Genomic DNA, 23,134 nt, shown 5'->3' on the forward strand with positions numbered 1-23,134 from the left:
CGTGGAAGAGCAGTCAGAAACAAGTGTTGCCTTCCCTATATCGATCAATCCAGTCCAAAGCAAGCATCTGGAGATAGGGTCTACTGAGTTTCATGGCAATTACCACTACTATAGATGTCAGAGTATGCAACCTTAACTAAGCCAAGTCCTGACCTTGACTTTGGAGTGGTGCATAAGGGCCATACTCCAAGAAGCAGTAGATGGGATCAAAGTAAGAAAACAAGTTTGATTTGATTTCACTTAACATTTAATAAAAACAGACTGGTTAATATATGAAATATTTTTCTGTGTTTGCCATATGATTCGTTACAATCTAGTATTAACATTTAGAGGTCTCTGGGGGCTACCAAAAGCTGCATGTGGCCCTGCTTAGGAATGTGTGTTGATGTACAAGATGGCAACATAACTTAATTGATATTGTTCACACTATTCTTTCCCAGGCCATTTAGCCCATTGAGGAGGAAAAGAGAGATGGAAGGGGGGAAGGAAAAGACTGAACAGCTTAAGTTAATTCATTTACAGAACAAATAAGCAAAAAGAGTGGTACAATATTTTCAACTAGCTTCATTATCTGATCATCTGAGTCGGTGAATAATTTTTCATAAAGTTGTGTGGATAGCAGAAAAGTCAAGTGCATTATTACATGTATTTTTCATGGGAATGCAACATTCTCTCTCTCTCTCTCTCTCTCTCTCTCTCTCTCTCTCTCTCTCTCTCTCTCTCTCTCTCTCTCTCTCTCTCTCTCTCTGTCTATCTATGTCTGTCTAATCTATCTATCTATCTATCTATCTATCATCATCTAATTTATATAGCCACCCATCTCATTCACTGGACCAGTTTTATAGGCATGTTTTTTTTGGGAAAATAGTTTGCCCTTGCCTCTTTCCTATGGCTGAGATGCAGTGACTGGCTCCTAGTCATCAGCTGATTTTGTACCTAAGGCAGAGTTAGAAGTCTCCATCTCCCTCTTTCTAGCCTGATCCCTTAACACTGCACCAAACTGGCCCCATGGCATACATAATAGAGCAATCAAATGCATTAAAAAAACTCAGTGAAATAAAACCAAAAGAAACTTAGAACATTAAAAACAAAATGGCAGAAAGACATGCAAGAAAGTGCATCCCATTTAAGCCTCATATATAACCATCTAGCAGGCTTCATTCTGTCATAGGATTCCCAGACCGATTGACAAAATCATGTTTTAAGGACCTTCTGGAAGGCCCACAGGACTGGAACCAGCTTCACCGGAATGAGGTTCCTCCTAGGGCAGAAAAGGCTTTCTTCCCAGCCCACAAAACTCCCTGATGGGACTCATAATATCCCTCTCCTGCCAAGCCTGGTAGGACAGATAGATATAACTAGAGAGAAGCAGTCCCTCAAATATCCCAGTCCCATGCCATGTAAGATTTTAAAGATCATAGGCAGCATCTTGGACTCAGAAGCAAATTGGCAACCAATGCAACTTACCAAGCAGAGGTGTAACATGCACAGTTCTTGGAGCATACACAACTATCTGCACTGCTGCATCTTGCATGGCTGAAGCTTCCAAATACTCTTCAAGGCCAACCTCATGTAGACTGTATGTTAGAAATTCTGTTTATATAAAGCACCACACAGAGCAAACAAAGAGAACAATCACCATGTGCTTTACTGCTCAACTATTTTAACTGTAATAGGAAACAGGAAACGCTACTCAGCACACAAGAGCATAGACCAGGGGTGTCAAACTGCCGGCCCATGGGCCGGTTTCATCATACCGGAGCCGCGTCCACCCCATTGCCGGCAACGGCGAACAAGCTCCGATACGTTGCGCGACGTCACGTGATGTCGCGAGTTTGACATGTCTGGCATAGAGTATATACCATAGATCCAAACTTGTAAATACTGCCGTCTACTGGCTGAATGCTACTATAGTTGTTGCATAGAAATACATTCCAGCAATGAATTCCAACATTGTATGCAGCCATGGATACATCCCTTTCAAAAAGCATCTATCAAGGAAATCCACTGGAGCAGCCTTCTGTAACAGAAATTTGGCTGGATCTTTATGGATTGATAAGCCATTGTTTGCTTAGATATGGTATGCTGAATAACCCCAAATTGGATGAGTTCATACATTATGCCAAACCACAACCCATGGTTTATAATTGTAATATTTTAGATCTCTACCCTTTGTTGGGCTAGGACTAGCTGATAAGCAAGGATGGATAGCTGTACACAATACGCTGCTTCAAATAGAGCTCCCTGATTTGGGTTGGGCAAAAGCTGGGTGATATTTAAATTGTAGCAAAGAACTACAGGAATTTCTCTCTCTCTGTTCTGCCGTCTAATCGTCAACCAGATGTTTGCAGCCCAGATCTGGCATCCATGTTTTCGTTTTGACAGAAATTTTATCTTTTGAAAACACAGTTTTATAATATGGGATTAAAATATGCAGAGGAGTAAGCCCCATTGAATTGGATAGACATACTTCTAGGTGAACGGAACTGAACAAATCAGTTTTTATTGATTAAGGAAACTTAAAAGATCTACTTTTTTTTAAAAAAAAAAGCTCATAAATACTCCAGAAGCCTTGCTTTAAAAAAAGGAAAGAAAGAAAGTGAAAGAATATCCCAATTAGATGCAATCAGTGTTGTAAGTATAGAGAAAAACATCTCTTGCGGGCATTAGCCTGCCTCTCTTTTTTAACTCTACCAATCCCCTCTAAATCCCTGCGCACAAAAAGCTGCGTCTTGGAAAGAATCCAAAATAGCCTCCTCCTTGGCTTCTAATTTTATAGTTTGTGAGGCAGTTTAAACTCTGCCATCTCCTGTGAGAACTCGGCCTTAAGACTGCGCGTCTGTGAGAGATGCCCTTGGATAGGAACACCGAAATAAGTCTCCCACCTTAACAACCTTGGGAGTCACTAGATGGCGCTCTTTCCCAAAGGAGGCTGTTGCTTGGAAGACTCGAACTCCCTTTTCCAGAAGTCTCTCTGAAGCTCTTTGCCGCTCATTTGCATGTGAATAAAAGGGACCTGTCAAGCTAATAAGAATGCAATTAATTTCCACTGAGCGCATCCTATTCAAAGGTATCTCTGAACGCTTCTGCAGATTTTAATAATATAGCTGGGGGAATTATATAGCATTACAGATAATAAATAATAGATGGTAACAATGGGGGATTAGAAGTGGCAGGTCGGCGCTGTTCCCAGTTACGCTGGCAGAAGAATCCAGATCTATCCTTCCAGGGACAACATCAAAACTCTGCTTTCTTCCTCTTCCTTTGTTGTTACAGCAATCAGAGTATTTCTTAATACATTGAAAAACAAGCTAGATCTTCTTATGCGGTGTTTTGCAGTGTTTCGCGGAGGAAACACGCTTGAGGGTGATTTAGAGAGCATTCTGGAGATGATATTATTATTATTATTATTATTATTATTATTATTATTATTATTACTACTACTACTACTACTACTACTACTATTATTATTATTATTATTATTATTATTATTATTATTATTATTATTATTATTATTATTATTATTATTACTATTTGCCATTTCTCCTACACATTTACCCTGCTGTAAAGCCTAGTTGTCCCAGCAGGTGATCCGTGAGTTATGTATTTCATGGACAACCACACAAAATATTTTGTTAATTCCGGGCATGTATGGAAAGTTAGGATTCTGCAGTAAGCAAGTTAGTTTAGATCAGAGTTGGCTAGATAGCTGGTACAACTGAAAGTGTTTAAAACTGGCAACCACAGGAGAAAGGATGTGATTGAGGACATCAGCTGAGGTCTTCTAAGGTGGCTATTTCTCTTATTTTTCAGAGGCTGCGCCTTTTTTAAGGCATTCTCTGAAGGCTTTCCCAAGTCTGATGCAAAGATAACAAAACAAAAAGAGAGAAGACCCAGGGTGCCAGCTGGAAAGCTGCCCTTCAGCTCTGACCACCTGGATAAAAAGGCTGAGCTATCCTAGAAATCCCAGCCTTCCACAATACAGTTAAATGTATTATGTTTCAATTTACATTCCAGTAAGCATTCCTAAATATTCCTAAGCACCTGTCAAGGCTTAAAAACTAACAGATGCAGATTTAAAGGCACCCTGCACCCTTATTTTAACCCTCTTTTTATTCTTCTCTAGCACAACACACGTTTCGGAAACAAAAATAGAAAAGGGCTTAAGAAGCTGATATCTGCCTGTTTGTCCATTGGCAGGATAATTCTCCAAAAGCTGAACAGAATGAAAGTTAATACCCTGGTATTAAAAAGTCAGTTAGCATCTTTTGGGAGTTCTCATAATTCACTAGTGCATGTACCGTATTGACTCAAAGAACCGTATCATGTGAACTAGGCCCTGTGTGTATCTGTGCTGCTACTGTGTCTCTGTATGGTAGCAGCTGCATCTCTCTGTTTCTGGGGACAATAGAAGTTCTCAGTCTCCAGACTCTTCAGTCTCCTCTCATCGTGTCTGGAGCATGGATGTGCAAGGATTCCCGTAGGCACATCAGTCAGGCCCCAGAAGACCTTAGAACAAGGTCATCAGGCCAGCCCAGGATACAGTTTAAAACTAAGAATTAAGGTAAAGTGCTGGAATATGATGAGTAGCCTATTAGAATAAAACAGATATGTTCTTATTTTCTCATAGTGTGCCAAGGTTGGTTGTTGTTTTTTTTTTGGTGATTTGCTTGTTTCTTTTTGTTGTTTTTACATTCGTGGCTTATGAAATTTACTGAAATTGGCTGAGATGCTTTTCATATAAATGCTGGTTGAACAAGCATTTATGTTAAATTAACAAGGTGCTGGTCCCGTAATTGTTAATTTTAAACCATCTTAGTGTTGTTTATAGTTTTTAACGTTTTAAGATTTTAGCTTGTTTTTCATGATTGTAAATCACTTACAGTCACTTCTGGGTGAAATGGGCATCATATAAACTAAACAAATAAAACAATTAGGATGTGGAAAGTAAAGGCCAAAGTGGTCCTAGCAGTAGTAGGAGCATTCGGAACTGTGACTCCTAACTCAGATACTGTGCAGAATTCTCAGGCCTCTGGGAGAGGACCCAAGATTGAGAAAGACACAAATCACCCATAGGGTTGAGAAGGCAATTTTTATTTTGGAATAAAAGTTTAATTGGAGTAAAATTTGCCATATTATTTTTTAGTACAGAAGATATCAGCATGGTCAAAAAATTCAAGATGTCCGCCCCAAAGGTATCATTGAAGTGCCATCTGTTTTTTTACTTGCATCATGGATGCCAGCTTGAGTTTTTGGGCCTCTCCTTGCAGACAATCTCGGAACAGATTTTGTGCACTCATACCTTATGCATAGCCAGTGGTGGAATTCAAATATGTGAACAACCGGTTCTCTGCGTGGATGCCGCTTCCGAAAGTCCATTCTGGGCCTGGGCAACAAAAAAGTAGCTACCGGTTCTGCAGAACTGGTGCGAACTGGCTGAATCCCACCACTGCGCATAGCCTTATTGCATGCCATATCATTCTCAAATAATTATAAGCCATATTAATGTAAGATATAGAGCAGAGAGTTATATTTAAACAACCATATGAGTATTTCTTTCCCTCACCTCCACAGCCTCAATGAAAGTTGGAGAAATTGTGGCTGTACGGTATCATAGATTGGCTTAAGGCTACATCTGCTTTAGTAGTTAACACAAGATCTCAGGCACAGAAAAAAAACCAAGAGGCTACACGTGAAAAAGTTTCCCATATCCTGGAGGTAGAATTGTCGCATTAAAGTCGCCTGTGGTTTGTAAGGTCAATACGCTTGCATAAACGTGTCCGCTTGCTTCATTGCAATATCTCAGCCAACAGATTTTTGCAAGGTGGAAGAGCTCTTTGGTCTTTTTGAACTGCGAAAAGGTTCACAGAACTTCCTAACAGAATTTCCAGCTCAGATACAGCAGGTCGTGTGTGTGTGGGCGTGTGTGAGAGAGAATACGGGGCGAGTCAACAACTGCCTTTTGGATCCGGCTTCTGCTCCGGCACCAAGGGATGCTTGAAGCAGTTCTGAAAACAGCGTTTGAATGTGGTTTGGTTAATTTATGGCAGAAGATAAAAGGAGGACTGTGTTTGTGAATATGTGTACTCACCGACAAATTCTTTTTGCAAAAGGTGTGGTGGGCTCCTATAGTAAAAGTTGAAAACGTGAAGATTCGGGAAGTATCTGCGGAAGGAATCAAACAGCTTGCCTTGCATGCTCAACCTATGCCCTGCCTTTTCTTATGTGCAATGGTACCAATTAAAAAGGGGTAAGGCTACTATCCCATCGTTATGGGTGTCAACTTGGTTATTTTTGCTCCCTTCCTGCACCCCTGAAAGACTTTCCCTTCCTTCCCTTTCACCAGTTTATCAATTTTACCAAATTCTGCCTTTCCTCTAAGGAACCCAAGACGGCAGGTATAATCCATATCTCTACTTTTCCCCTGTCTCCAACCTGGTGGTTTGGGTTAGACTGAATATCGGTAGCTATTCCAAGTTCATCATTGTCTTTCCTGGCTTAGTGATGATTTGAACTGTGTTCACTCTAGTCTCACTCACGGTGGTGCAAACATTTTCAAGCTGGGGACTAGACGTGGTCTATAATTGGCAAAACAGAGGTTGCATTCCAAAAGGCAAGGAAGACTAGCAGAAAAGTGGATGGGGCCAGCAAATATTTATTTTTCATTTCTCGTAGTAGGATTATTTATTGTGTTTTTAATTATTTTCTTCTTCTGTCACTGATTCCTTAATATGACAGCATCAGTAAGGATCTCTGGGGGTGGGGGTAATTTCCAGCAGTCTGAGAAATGTTGGAGTTGCTCTGATCTCTTAGTCAACCTGTGCCGTACTCTGTCACTTGAGGACAGCTTATTTGCTTGTCTTCTCCTCAGGGATGGCAGTTACCAGGCCAGAAGTAGCATGCAATGCAGCCTTGATTTCCTCACTCAGTCAATAGAAACAGGGTTGCATATAGACATCGTCCTGGTCAAGAAACATCACATTAATATGAGACTGCTGCTTCCCATTCTTCATAAAAGCAAAGGAAAGGGAGTTTAATTGGGATTTGTATACTCTGATCTAGAATTGATAACTGAAGGTGCATATCTAGGATTGCCACTTGTCTTACTTTACTAAGGACAGCCTTAGTTTTTAAAGATTATTAGAGGATAGTCAACTCAGTCTTGCCTAAAGTTATTCATTAAAAAGTGTAGGCATCCTAAGTATCATCTATGTGTTGGTACTCTGCATATACAGGTAGTCTTCAACTTACAACCAAATTGAGCCCAACGTTTTCGTTGCCAAGTGAGACATTTGTTAAGCAAGTCTGCCCCCCTTTTGCGACCTTTCTTGCCATATTTGTTAAGTGAATCACTGCCGTTGTTAAGTTAGTAGCATGGCTGTTAAGTGAATCTGGCTTCCCCATTGATTTTGCTTTGTCAGAAAGTCGCAAAAAAGGGATTGCATGATCGCAGGGCACGGCAGTGGTCATAAATATGAGTCATTTGCCAAGCGTTTGAATTATGATCATAATGCTGTAAGTATGCTGCAACGGTCATAAGTTTGAAAAACAGTCATAAATCACTTTTTTCAGTGCCATTTTAACTTTGAATGGCCACTAAATGAATTGTTGTGAATCAAGGACGACCCTGTACCTCCTAATGTGGGGATGGGGAGAAGGTAGCAGAAAACTGTATGTTGTCTTGCAAAATGATCTCTAGACTTCGCCTCGCACAGAATAATATAAGCATGCTTGGGATAAAACTGGGCTTCAGTTGATTTGAGAGCATGTAAATCAAAGTGGGCCATTCATTAACAGAGAAAGCTGCATGAGACACGGAGGTTTGCAAGTTAGGGTGTAAGAAAATTAATGATAAACAGTTAACTAATGCAACGAATGGAAGAAAAGTAGATGCATTGTTTGTGAAATGAAGAGAACAGAAATAAAACCTTCCTGAGAAACTAAGAGAAGAGTGCAATAGGTCTGAATGAAACTCTCCAGACTTTATGGAGTAAAGTTGATTAATGCATGCAGGGAACTTAATTATGATTGAGGGAATTAAAATGCACATCATAAAATATTAATTGGGGTTGACTAGGTTATTAAAGCTGCCCATTAAAGCAGGGAACCATAAGCTGATGATAGTGCCATGTCACACTCCAATGATGTTGGGTTATTCTGCTAGGTGACACGAATGGATGGAGGAGAAGGAGATGAAAGAATACATAAAATGTGATTGGTCCATTTGGAGACCTAAGAATAAATGACAATTTCTTGTGAGTTTTGTGAGTTTCTCTGTTCAGAAAAGTGAGCTCCTGATTTTTGAATGCATGCTTTAAACATAAGTCTATTCCTACCTACAGTGGAATGAATATAAATTCAAAAGCACAATGGATTTGATTCTTTGCGATACAACAATGAGGAAAAAAAACACACCAAAGATACAGGGGTGATGATAGGATCTGAACGTGGCACATAATTATTTTTTGGGAGGCAGGATCAAGAGCTGATCTTGGAAAAAATGGACATGGAAGAAAAGGAAAGAAGCGAAACAACCTAGAGTTAAAGTAGAGCAACTGCAGATAGAAAAATACAAGTTCTGCATGAAGAAGTATTGTAAGGTAGACTGATCTCTCAATAGAATGAATGGAAAGGAAAGGACATAAGGAAAGACAATGAGAAGCTGCTCGGAAGAGAGGGAAGTTTGATGTTACCAATGCCACAGAAGAGTGTGGAGCTTCACTAATGGGAAGTATAAAAAAAGGATGCCAGGTGGAATGAAATTAAAAAGGGGTTAGATGAGAAAAAATGACAATGGTTGCTGTTGCAAGGAATAACAATTTATTTATTTATTTATTTGATTTGTATCCCGCCCTTCTCCTCACCGGACTCAGGGCGGCTGACAGCCTTATAAAACAACATTACAACAAATATCAATATTAAAACCAGATTAAAAGAAAATATTTGTAAAGGCCTAGTCGTTAAAATTACCCTTAAAAACCCCACTAAAATTCCCTAGGCCAATCCCGTTTGTTGGAAAAGCCATGTCTTTAGGGCGCGGCGGAAGGAGGGGAGATCTGGGATCACCCGGATCTCTGGGAGTAGTTCGTTCCAGAGGGTGGGGGCTCCCACCGAGAAGGCCCTCCCCCTGGGGGTCGCCAGCCGGCACTGTCTGGCTGACGGCACCCTGAGGAGACCCACTCTGTGGGAGCGTACCGGCCGATGGGAGGTAACCTGCGGCAGAAGGCGGTCTCGGAGAGAAAGATCTTCTCTAATATGCATAGAGGGGGGAAAAAGTTACAAGGAATGTAATCAAAGAGAGGAAGGAACAGTTAAAGGAGGCACAGAAAGTGCAGAGTAGTTATAGAAATCATTTTGGCAGTGGGTGAAGAGGGCCTAGAGCAGCGTAAATGGAATTAAAAATAAAAGTGATGACATGATTTGAGATGAAAGTGAAGAGAAGAAAGGCTGGAAGGAGTATTTTAGAGATTTGAATGAGAAGGATATGTCAAAGAGTGGAATTCAAACAAATGCTATAAATATTCATGTGAAAAAGAATAGATGAAAAGAATATGACTCTGTCAAGCATGATGAAAACTGATGAAACTAAATAAGTGCTACTGTAGATGCAGTTTGCTTCTAGAGTGGCTGCACAAGATGGACTACATCCATGCCTGACAATGTTTACCAGTGTCATTATTATTATTCCCCTATCGGAGGTAAAAGGAGAAAGCATGAATGCAAAAAAAGTTACAGGAAAAATTGAATGAATGGAAATTAAATACAAATGGCAAAGAGCAGATGAAATTATGAATTTTGGTAGAAATGTTCAAGCTACCCAGAGGCTGGTAGAAAGGAGATTGGAGTTAGTATGTTGTCTGAGGCATGTCATGAATGCTTGTTGAAAGAAGCAGATATATCTGCATATAAGAGCATGCTTCTGTCCACTTGGTTATATGCAGTGCTTTTTTTCTAAAAAAAAAAAAAAAAGGTGCTGGAACTCACACACATCATACAATCCGCCTTGCCTACCCTACAAGGTTCCATCCAAAAAAGGTGCCGGAACTCCGTTCTGGGCATTCTATGAGGAAAAAAGCCCTGGTTATATGAAAATGAGACTTAGGCATGTTTGGGGAAACATAAAGAGAAGCTGAATGACACGGGGATGACATCCTTAAAAACAGTAAAACAGGAAGAAGTTGTGTGAAAAAAATATGAGCGCTGAATGAATGTGGACTGAATACAAAAGCTAGTGAAAGACCTATGTTGAGGTGGTTTGACCATATAGAGCAGGGGTAGTCAACCTTGGCTCTTTTATGACTCGTGAACTTCAACTCCCAGAATTCCTGAGCCAGCCATGCTGGCTCAGGAATTCTGGGAGTTGAAGTCCACGAGTCATAAAAGAGCCAAGGTTGACCACCCGTGATATAGAGGATTTATGAGTTCATAAATGATGATTTCACAGCAAAAGTAATAGGGCAAATTTCTCTCAGCAGGCTAGAGAGGAAACCAAAAGAATCAATTTCCAAGGACGCAAATGTTCAGACAAATTAGTTTGCTGTAGAAAAGCTAAAGAAGCCATTACAGGAGAATTCAAGTGATTTTCAAATGCAAGATTAATGTACAGTAAAATCAAGGTGTACAGTTGTACCTCTTTCTCCCACTTGCATGATAAAGTGGGCTAGTTTCCACCTGCTTCTTGTCTGGGTTAATGTGTGATCAAGCTGTTTGCCTGTGAACATCCAAGGCTCAGCTAGCTCTTGCCAAATATATGAAGGAAGAATGGATAGACAGAGAAAAAGAGGAAGACTGGAAGAGCTGAGATTGGATGGAATTTATGAGGTCCTCCAGAAGAGAGAGGTGAAAATATTAAAGAACAAATAGCAATGGACAAAATGGTGCCTGGAAATGTGGAAGCAAGGAAGGTTTGCAAATAGAAAAAGACAGGAAGTTGTGTTGTGTTATGAATCATTACAAACTAGTTTTAGCTACTGTATGTTTCTTTTTCTTACCTCATGCTTTTAACATCTTTGGTTTATAGTACTTATTCTTTGTATGCTCTGTGTATAAAGTTGCTTACTCTAAAAGTTGCTTACTCTGTGCGTAAAGTTGCTTACCCTACTTGATACGTATATGTGTAACTAACAGGAAGGGCAGGTGGAGTCTTAAAGTTCCTTGTCAACATTTCACATCTGAACAACAGATTGAGCAGGCACATAAGTCACCTGGTGAGAATCTTCTTTTCTTCTTTTTTGACAGTGGGTTTTTTCCCTTTTGGCCATGTCCAAGCAGAGGCTCTGGCCTCATACAATCCCCTTCCAGTATTTCTGTCTTAAAGGGAGGTGCAATATTTCAAACACAGTAAGAACATCCCTAAAGCCAGTGGTGGGATTCAGCCAGTTTGCACCACTTTGGCAGAACCGGTAGCTAATTTTTTGTTGCCCAGGCCCAGAATGGACTTCCAGAAGCGGCATTTACACAGAGAACCGGTTGTTCACATATTCGAAGCCAACAGCCAAGAAGTAGCAAATCTCTCCCGCACTCATAATTTATATACTTACTAGTCTTGCAGCACAGTTCGTGTCATGGCAGTCATGGTTTCTTTTCCATTATTTAGAAGAAATAATTATTAGTAAATAGACCCAGTGATCCTATCCGTCTTCAGCATCGCTGTAGTGCAATGCCTGCCTCTAGTATAAAATTGGGCCACAGACTTGCCCTAAGGGAGATGGGACCACTATTCCCACTGAAGATCATAGCAGATGTATTATTCATTTATATAATTTCTACTGTGCATTTATTATGCTCAAGGGGGCTCACAACTGATAAAAACTCTGTGACAATGAAATCCAATTAAAAATAAAACCAACAATCCATCACTGTAAAGCTACAATAAAAACAAACCCAATTACAAGAAGGACCATAAACAGCTCCCTCCCATGAAAACTCATAACCACCTAGCATCAGATACCACACTCTTTTCTAAAAATGTGGGTTTTTTTAAAAAAATGTAGCTTTTAGGCAACTGCTGGGTGTCCTGCAGTGGCAGGAAAAATCAACTTTCCCATGCTTTTCAAAGCGCAGGACACTGGGAAACACATAGATCCCTGGTAAAAGCCACAAGGATATCATTGAATCGTGATGGATTCACACGAATGGGCTGAATTATGTACTGGTAGTTATAGCATCATGCAAGTTATAGCATTTGCATCATTTCCAATGGACATCAGGACACACATGGTGTCATTTGCTCCCTTTGCTTCCTGCCCAGGTATACACCAAACCTTCATCTTTATGCCTTAGGCCAGGGGTCCCCAACCCCTGGTCCCTGGACCAGTACCGGGCCGCGACATGCCAGTAACCGGTCTGCACAAACAAGGAAAGCCCCATCCGCAGGATGCAGGCAGCAAACAAAACCATGCCCCCTCTGGTCTGGGGGAAAAAACCTCTCTCCATGTAAACAGTCCCTGATGCCGAAAAGGTTGGGGACCTCTGCCTTAGTCAACAAGGGAAAGGAATTTATTTATGGCCTGGTCATCTTAGACCTATGATAGAATACATGACCACTTATTAAGGGTCTCAGGTTCAATTCCTGGAACACCTGGTTAAATAAATCAAATAGCAAGTGTTGGGAAATACACTTTTCTGACTAATATTCAATTTTAAAATAAAATTGCCTGACAGAATAGTCCAGGGATTAAATGCTTTACTTTGGACTAACTCTCTTATTCATTAATATACTCAGTTAATTTATATAACTCACTTTATGACCCTCAATCTGGAGGTTAGCAATAAAACCAATAAATGATATCAAAATATGAAAATAAAAGCAATATAGAATAGAATACAACCTTCAGAAAAAAATCTAAACAAACCAAATGTGCCATTGGAAAAATTCTTGCTGAATGACTATATAAATGTATATTTCTATGTATAAAAGTATACATATATGTATATATTCTATGTTTTCTGAAGGGTAATATACATTAGAAATAGTTCATACTGTACTGGTGGACCCCCAAAGAGCCATAAACATCTCCTTTGGGCACTGTCCATCCCCCTTTGATTTTAAGATTATAAATATTCTTTTCATTAAAAAGAAATGAAATGGGATGTTGGTCTGCTGTGAAATTCTACTCTCCAGCACCAAGTTTGATTAATATAATTCCTTGGGGCTCTAAATTGGTCCCTGGAGTATTCTTAGATAAGAAAAAATAGTGACTAGCTGAGGGCCAGGGTTTTATTTGGAGGGGTATCCATTAGCCCACCCCCGCCAAAAAAAAAAAAAAAGACAAATATAACGAGGTTGCTGAGAGCATTTTGATGGGTTCAGAGGGAACTGGAAAGAAATTTCATCAATTTGTCTTCTGTTAAGGGTTGCATTACATATTATGGTAGCCAAATCAAGCATGGCAGCCATTTTGTGATCAGTTGAATCCACTCCCTCTTCTGGAAGCTCTTATGCAAGAATGCCTAAGACATTCTCCCCAAATTCCAAATGAGTTCATTGACTTCCTAAAATATTGAGAATCCATAGCGCTCACCATTGGCCTTGCTGGTTGGTCTGTTAAGGAGCTGCTGATTCTCCATTTCTTTCCTAAGATACCATGGTATATGAAAAGGCAGATGCAGGAAAAGATGTATAATATTATGAAGTTATTACAATTATTATATATCAACAATTATTTTATTACTGATAATTATTATTTATAATAACATTTATAGCCATGACTAGGGTTGTTGTTGTGTGGAAAAAGAGGAGGAAAGAGTATGTTTTAGGTATGTTCGCTGCTTTGAGTTACTTATAAAATAATAAAGATGGGATAAAAATCAGATAGAGAGAAAGTGAGAGAGGTGATCGATAGATAGACAGACATAAAATTGACAATTGAACTGGTATGTGCAGTTCAGGTTTATGTTTATGATAGTTTTTTAAAAAATGTTTGTAACGTAGTAAGAATATAATGGCTCTACCTGCTTGGTGTCTACAAAGCTAATTTGGAAACAACAAAATGTTGGAAGGATAAAAAGGCAGTCTCCTTCAAAAGAACTATGTACTTGAGAAACAAGGCCTGGGACCCCTCAGAGCCTTCTCCCAATAAATTTCATCTTTCTCCAGGGATGGATGATGTATTTTTCCTCTCAGTCCCAAGCACAGGCTGGGATTTCTAGGTGCTCCAACTGCCACATTCAAAGATCTCAAAGGACACATCTTTCTCATTTTGTGATGAGCGCACAATTTATTGTTGTAAAGAGCATTGTTGTAAAGAGAGGAGAGATCCAGCCTGTTGCAAGGGAAATTAGGAGAGGGAGGATGTCAGCTTGAATGATGATTTAGGTCAAGGGAGAATCTAAGAAGGTTAGGGGAAAAAAAGTCAAATTCCTTTCACAGCACTAATGATAAATCTTTGGAGTACATCTTGGCTGTTGTTTCTCTGGCGACTTTCTGTGACCTGAATTGAAGCAAAAGACAATAATCCTTCTTTGTGTCACCTTCTCTGTGCCGTGATTACATACTGAACATGTGAGTGTATCTTCCCGCTGCAGAGAGCAAAGGACAGAGGGGAAATGCAGTAATTAATGAAAAAAAATCTGAAAGAGATCCTCACCATTCAGGAATATTGGAAGCTTATCATCTCTGATTAGACTGCTTTATCCCATCTATTTCAACGAAATCTATTTCCCTGGTTTTCACACAGGTCTTGCTTTTATTGGCTGTATGGTCACACTTTAAAGAGAAGATGTGCAAAAAAAGAACCGATTGAATCTTGGGGTACCTCAAGATTCAGTCTTGGGCCCAGTGCTCTTCAACATCTTCATCGATGATCCAGATGAGATAGAAGGGGAATCATCAAATATGCAGACGACGTCAACCTGGGGGGGAATTGCCAACTATTTGGAAGACAGGCTCAAGATCCAGAAGGATCTTGACAGACTTGAACCCTAGGTCCTAGTGTGGTTTAATGGTGAGAAAAGTAAGGTCTTATATTTAGACAGAATCTACAGAATGGGTAGATACTGAAGCTGAAACTCAAATATTTTGTCCACCTAACGAGAAGAGAGGATTCATTGGAAAAGACTCTAATGTTGGGAAAGACCAAAAGCAAAAGGAGAAGGGGACGGCAGAGGATGAGATCAGAATCAGAATAAAGCTAGAAGGGACCTTGGAGGTCTTCTAGTCCAGCCCCCTGCTCAAGCAGGAGACCCTGTACCATTTTCAGACAGGTGGCTGTCCGGTCCCTTCTTAAAAATCTCGTGTGATGAAGCACCCACAAGGTCTGAAGGCAAGATAATCCATGGTGGGACTGCCATGCATCATTTGTTATTCAAATCTATGTTTGCAGTCTGGAAAAAGCAGGTGATTCTTTTGCAATGCATATTTTGTACTTTTTCCTATATTATAGGCAATGTATATGATTTTAAGGCCGACATATTCTTTTTTCCCCTCCCCAATGATTCCAAATTGGGGGGGAGGGGGGAAATCACAGAGACATTGGTAGAAAAAGGCTAATTAGTGTAACTTTGCCTCTTTTGAAATTGTACACACTGTGCAGTATTTGTATTTCTAGTATGATTAAGAGGGTTTACCATTAAGGAATAGTATTTTATGTATTGATCTTCGTTTTCAGCTCTGGTGCTTTTCAGATCAAAGAAGCCTACACCATGAAATTGCGGGCCAAAAACATATTGGCTAGGTGTGCACATTGCGATGTGATGAGGACTGATTTGGGTGGGAGCCATAATGACTTTTAGATGTTTTCACTGGAGGAAGGAAGAGATGGGCTTCAGCCCCTGGGCTTAATAAATGTGCAAGTTTGCATTTAGCTTGGGGAGAGATCATAAGTATGGAATGCAATATATATTCTGCCTAAATTTTAAAAAATACCACCGTTTCTGTTTTTTTTAAATATATATTATTCCATTTCTATAGCCACCTGTTTGCCTTGCAGCCCTGAGCAGTTAATAATCTATTAGAAATGCCCATAAATAATTGTAAAGAATGAAAGCTACGCACTACATAAGGGTTAAACACAGACTGAAGAGACCCATCTGCAAAGGTGCTCACCTGCATAGCATACCCGTTATCTGTAGCACGCAGCCATTCCTCTCCCTGTTGCACTGTGCCCCAAATAGCTATCCTGATGTTATGTCTGTCTGTCAGGTCCCTGGGACCGGCAGAGAAATTCATTATCAACTCAGTCCCATTCCACATCACCATCTAGTTTGAAATCCATGTCATCTGGCAAACAGATGTTTCTATTTTACTTCTTCAGAGACAATATGGTTAAGAAATACAATCAATCAGTCAATCTCTCTGCTGCTCCCTTGGAAAACTGTTGCCCTCAGATGGGATAGTCTTGATCCCAATAAGCCAATTGTCTAACCTGATGGGCTTTTATGGAAGAGGACAGCTTTCTCCACCAGTCAGGAATTAAGAGCACCTCCACTAGGGTTGCCTGGATGATAATATTCATAAAATACATTTGTGTTTAGTAACAAAACATGTAACATGAAGATGCCCAATACATCAGTCAATCTGATGTATAATTAGGAGAGAAGAAAAACAAAGCAGTCTTTTATCCTCATCTTCCAGAATCCTCATGCAGGGCTTGGTCATGACAGAAGCTGTTTAGCTTCAAAAAGTAGGCATCCCATGTGCCTGGCCTTTTCTTACGGAAAAATCTGCCTAATCTGTCATGATCTTCAGCACATCTTCAGCACAGTTACATTGGTTAAGTTAATTATGATGCTTTTAGAGTTCCAACTGCTGTGGCCCCTGCCTGAGAGAGCGGTTGAGACTTGGGGGAAATTGCCAAGAGGAATGATCAATCAGAATAGAGCTGGAAGGGACCTTTGAGGTCTTCTAGTCCAACCCCTTGCTCGAGCAGGAGACCCTATACCAGGGGTAGGCAACCTTGGCTCTTTTATGACTTGTGGACTTCAACTCCCAGAATTCCTGAGCCAGCCATGCTGAGGGGAAAGGGAGAGGTTTCCAATCGGAGCCGTGCTGGCTCAGGAATTCTGGGAGTTGAAGTCCACAAGTCATAAAAGAGCCAAAGTTGCCTACCCCTGCCCTATACCATTTCAGATAGGTGGCTGTCCAGTGTCTTCTTTAAAACCTCCAGTGATGAAGCATCTACAACTTGTGAAGGCAAGCTGTTCCACTGGTTAATTGTCCTCACTATTAGGAAATTTCTCCTTAATTCCAGGTTGCTTCTCTCCTTGATCAGTTTCCATCCATTGTTTCTTGTCCTGCCTTCTGGTGCTTTGGAGAATAATTTGACCCCCTCTTCTTTGTGGCAGCCCCTCAAATACTGAAATACTTCTATCATGTCACCCCAGTCCTTCTTTTGTCTAGACTGGTCATATGATGATACTGTAGTCCATATTAGACAGCGCATCTTTCAAGCTCCCCCCCAAAAAATCATAGCCGTTTTCTCAAAAATCCCATCAACGGAGGTTTGTTTTGCACCTGCTGTGCTTGTTAAAAGGTGTCCACAGTTTTCAGATGAGATCAGTGGAGAGAAACTAGCTTGCAGCTTCCCAAAGCAGAAGTGAGAGATGGCTGCTCAGAAGAAATACAAATACATTAGGAATACCATTTTATAGATTACCTATGACCACATCACACGTATTTGTTAAAGTACAGGTGAGAATATATAGTACAGGTGAGCAAATATACCGATCTGCCTACATCTCTAACGTTAGCAAGGACAGACTGCCTTCTTTATTCCTTTGCCTGTATCAGCAACTGGGCCTGCAGAAACCAGCAGCTGGATGTTTACACATCCTTAGAAAAAAAGCATGAACACTGCCAAGCATTTTGCCAGCAAATGTTTAGATGCTGGAATGGTGTTAGGGACACAATCCCACCAAAAGTGAAAAGGAGGCCTCTTACTATCAGTTTATTGATTAGATGTATGCCCTGCTTTTCATTTAGGAGATTAAAGCAGCACACTCAGCATTCCCCTTTCCCCTTTCTCCTACACAGCAACTACCTTGGAAGGGAGAATGGAGCTGAGAGAGAGAGAGAGACAGGCTCAAATCACCCAATACACTTCTAATGGCCGAAGGTGGATTCCACCTGTCCTAGCTCAGCACCTTAACCACTATATCACTAGCTATGCAAATTTCTCTTCCCTTTCAGGAACTTAGTAGAGAGCACTGGTGGGATTCAGCCAGTTGGCACCAGTTCAGCAGAACCGGTAGCTAATTTTTTTGTTGCCCAGGCCCAGAATGGACTTCCGAAAGCGGCATCTACACAGAGAACCGGTTGTTCACATATTTGAATCCCACCACTGGTAGGGAGGTAGGGGGATACTTTAGGCTGGATCTTATGGACATTTGTCTCTCTGGAAGATGACCCCTTAAGGAGAATTGGGCTACTTTCCTGGTTGACTTGCATGCAACTATGTAGATATTATTATTGTAAGGTTCTCTAGCCTGAGTTGCCAAAGGAGTATTTTGCTCCCCCCCCCCAGAACCTCTCCTTTGATGCGATTCTGCAAGACTAAACGGGTGCGCCCTTGTGATTGCTTTGCTGACATTGACAGCACATCGAGCAGAAGCAGAGAAAAGACTTCTATTAAAATAAAGTGGGAGCCAAGGAAAGAGGAGGACCATCTGGATGTCAAAGTGGAACGTGCTGTTCTTCCTTATTGTAGCATCATTTCATTCCACAATGAAAGTGGGGGCGGCTTCATAAAAAATAAATCAATGTTCTTCTCACCTGTTACCCTGTAGAATCAGATTCAGAACCCCATGCATGAAACATACAGTAAGTTGAACATAGCTCAGAGTAGCTAAATGCCAACTTTGTGATCAACCGTTGGAATTATCTTGCACTTATTACTTGACCGTATACTGGTTTCAAGTCAAGATTCTGCTGATTCCTTTTTGCCATCCTGTTCGAGTCCTTATTTCTTTCTTTCTTTTTTAAATGTCATTTCCTAGATATAAAGGCCACCAATTTCGCTTCTATCCTTTCTCTTGCTCTGTATTATTCCAGGTCCTTTCCTTTTCCCTCCTTCCTCTTAATATTTTATAAAGTGGAACTTATGAAAAATTCAAATTGACTCTGGGAATCGTCTTGCTCCATTTAACAAGGTGACGGCATGTCTGGCTCCCCTCCCAGGCCCAGGAAGATGAGGGGCTTCTTGGCATCTTGGCTGGGGTCTGGCACACACGTGAGTCCCTTCAGTGGAGAGGATTGGTGGGAACAGTGAGTTGTCAGGCAAGATACGAAAGACTGTTGCGAGGCAAAAGTGGCAGGGGACCCAGATGGTGGCTGAGGGAGGGGAGGTGGTCTCCTACACTGGCCATGCCTTGCTGGACAAGATGCAAGGAGAACATCACTCTTCGCTTTTTCATCTCCTAAAGTGCTTTTTCTGTTATTAGCTCACAGTTCGGCGCAGAGGAGAAAAGGGAGGGTGCGGGTGGGGAGGTGGAGATCCTTGAGATAGTTTTCAACGGCCACCTGACAGGATTACACTGAAGGCAAGTACAAGAGGGGAGAGGGTGGATGGGTCGGAGGATCTCTCTCGAAATCAATTCTGTCCACGCTCAAGAGCTATTAATGAGAATTGTCTCTTAGAGCGCCACCTGTTTCTTTGGGGTCCTACAGTAACTGTGTTGGGATCAGTTGATTTATGGATGTTCGAGCAGTTCGAGCAGAAGCTACTTGATTCATTCAGAGTCAGCCCCACCCAAGGGATTCTAGGTTCATCCAACTAGAAGGAGCTACTGAAGTGACCATGCCAGCTGGGAAATAGCTCAACCACCTCTGGAAGGCCCCAGGTTTGGAAAGACGGCCTTACACAGAAGGACATGGTAGGGAGGAGAAAGGGTTTTCCTACTATTAAGCAGGTTTTTTTTAAATTGGGGATGAATAGAATAGAATAGAATAAAATAGAATAGAATAGAATAGAATAGAATAGAATTCTTTATTGGCCAAGTGTGGTTGGACATACAAGGAATTTGTTTCCGGTGCTTAAGCTCTCAGTGTACATACAAGTAATAGTGATAATCATGATCATATACAACATGACAATACATTCATCATAAATTGTGAAATACAACACTTCATCATAAATCATAAGATGCAACACTTAGTGGTAGTCATAGGGGATTAGCTGCTGAAACTGATTTTTTCAAAATAAAACTGCAGTTAAGCACCAGTATTAATCTTCCAAGTGACCTAGAATACAACTCCCTTTGGCTTTCTAGGCATACGGTATGATTTAAAAAAATTTTTTTTTACTCATCTGATTACACTTTCTTTGTGGAAAGCGTCCTACTGCCACAAATACTAGACTCCACGGCTTCAGTCCACCAAAGATGAGAACTTTTGTGATTTCCTTTTGGCCAGATGGGTGAAAAACTTTGAACTCTCCAACTAGGGTTAATGGCTAGCTATGGTAGTATTCTGTAATACTAACAATGGGAGAGGCATGCTTCCATTACAGGTAGTCCTCAACTAACAACGGAAATGGAGCCTGCCCGTTACAGTCGTAAATTAGGATGGCCATAAAATGAGTCATCACGTGATCAGACCCCATTTTACAACCTTTTCTTTGTGTGGTCGTTAAGCAAATGCTGCATTTGCAAAGCAACCAACATAGTCATTAAGGGAAACCCATTGTTCACTATTTATTGATAAAATTTATATATGCCTTATATACAGTATACGCTTTACGTATGAATTTAAATTTGTATTAAATTTATACTATAGGGCTGCTGAAAACCGGAAGTAAATCCAGGGTTTCGGCAAAAATTGTCATAAAGTGCAGTCGTGTGACTGTGGGACACTGTAAATGGCCATACATGTGGGGCGGTTTGCCAAGTGCCCAAAATGTGATCACATGACCATAGGGGAGAGCTGACCATTGGAACTGGGTCATCAGTACCTTTTGGGGGTGATTTGTTATAACTTTGAACAGTCACTAAGCGACTGTAACTTAAAGAGTAGCTGTACAGAGCAGGCAAATAAATGCATACAGGTCTGGATTAGCACTTTGCATTAAGGAATGTGATTAATACAAGGTGAAAATCCAGCCCTAAATGGATTCCTTTATCTATTGCATGAACCCATCCGACTCTCATTTCTAAGAATTCAAATTGGTCCATTGGGGTTCCTTAAACCATAGTTATATCATGATTTAATGTATTCCATGAACTAAGTGTACAAGCAGGAAGCCCTTCCATATTATGCTTTAAGACATTCATTATATTTGTTATTTATTCATTTGTTCATTAAATCCTGGGATATTTATGAAATTTGAGTCAAAAGTTATTTTTTACAGCCAAATTCAGATGGGAGAAATAGACTCTGCTAGATGGAAGGATGGATTACATGTTTATAAGTAAGTCCCTTTTGCTAGCAACCAGAACCTTAAGCTGTTGACTCAGGATTAAACAATGTTGAAACTAAGCTTTTGTCTCTCATGATCAAAACAAACTTCCACATATTTTATCATTAAGATCATGTTATCGCTTCTGTCCTTAAACTAATTAAAAGCCAGTCTGTTCTGATCTGCTTCATATCACCCCAAATCTATTGCTATATCTAGGTTTACTTTCTGTTTTCCTCTGACTTATAGTTTATTGAATTTATAGTTTGAGCTTTGGGGGTGGGACCAGTTGCAAAAATGGTAACATCCTGCATTTGTAAGGTTGTGTTTGTATAACCTTCTAGCCCATGGTTAACTGAATTACAGTTTACTGAATTAATACAATTAATTGGGTTTTTACACTTTCAGGCTTTGCATGACACACTGATCCAGTAATTAGCCTCCCACAAATTAGCATGGAATGCAGGCCCTGGTAACAGGCGTGTACTGTAAAAGAGGAAAAATCCCTTCTTGTTGATACATACTTTATTTTAAAAAATGGAGGTTCAATGCCTTGTCTTTTTTTTTCCTTTTTTTCTTTTTTTTGCATTTTGCTACTTTGGAGTGTGTGAGCACTTCCTTGGCTCTTTTATGAGGCGTGGACTTCAACTCCCAGAATTCCTGAGCCAGCCATGCTGAGGGGAAAGGGAGAGGTTTCCAAGCTGAGCCATGCTGGCTCAGGAATTCTGGGAGTTGAAGTCCACGAGTCATAAAAGAGCCAAGGTTGCCTACCCCCGATTTAGACCTACCTGTGTGCATAATGACATGCTTTTCTTTAATTCCTTCTCATTTGCTGCTTTCTTGCATGCAATTTATGAATTTATTTTTTTTAGCTTTGCGCAGTTCATTGACTCATAAACTAATCAAACAGGCTGGGCTAGGAAAACCCAAAGTCACAAATGATGATCTCACCAATATTACAACTAACCACATTTAACATGTGGGAGTATAGTTATTAAGTCTTTATTTGGTTGAAGCACTGGTTAGGTTCCACAGACCTTTAACCATGCCTAGACCACAATTATGTCAAAAATAACAAAGCAAGCCCTGACATCATATATGCAAATTTATAAGAAGTGAAACTTCCGTCGCATCCCATCACTTGTTCCCTGCCCTGTCTTATTGATACCAGTGACTAGGCCTGAGTGAACCTAGTCTCATTGGGTGAGCTCGGCTAGCTGGGTGCTACTATATTTTAAGTTTTTATAAAAGTCATATCACATAGCATCAATGTAAGATTATAGATACTGTACTTGTATCTTGTCCTTTGTTGTGCAGAAGGTTATTTAAGTTTAGTGATTTTCCCCCACCACCGTTATTCACGGGTAAAAAAAACAACCCTCCATCTTTTATAAGATATCCTTTTCCAAAGAAGCAAATGTAGAACAACTTATTTGTGTTACAGGTAGTCCTTGACTTATGACCAGCCTGGCCATCATGGTCATAGGTTGTGGCGGTGGTGAAAACATTTACCTTTTCTCAGTGGTGGGATTCAGCCAGTTCGCACCAGTTCGGCAGAACCGGTAGCTAATTTTTTGTTGCCCAGGCCCAGAATGGACTTCCAGAAACAGCATCCGCACAGAGAACCAGATGCTCACATATTTGAATCCCACCACTGCCTATTCTGCCGAAGATAGCGAATCATTGAGGTTGTTAAGCAACTTCATTGTCATTAAACAAACCAGTGGTTCCCTGAGGGTGAGGTTTTGCCAAAACCCCAAAATAAGTGCCAGTTTTCAGCAGAACTGTCATTAAACCTGGTCCTG

This window comes from Protobothrops mucrosquamatus, unplaced genomic scaffold (genome assembly GCF_001527695.2).
Source record: "Protobothrops mucrosquamatus isolate PMUCROS unplaced genomic scaffold, P.Mucros_1.0 scaffold_24, whole genome shotgun sequence".
Lineage (NCBI taxonomy): Eukaryota > Metazoa > Chordata > Lepidosauria > Squamata > Viperidae > Protobothrops > Protobothrops mucrosquamatus.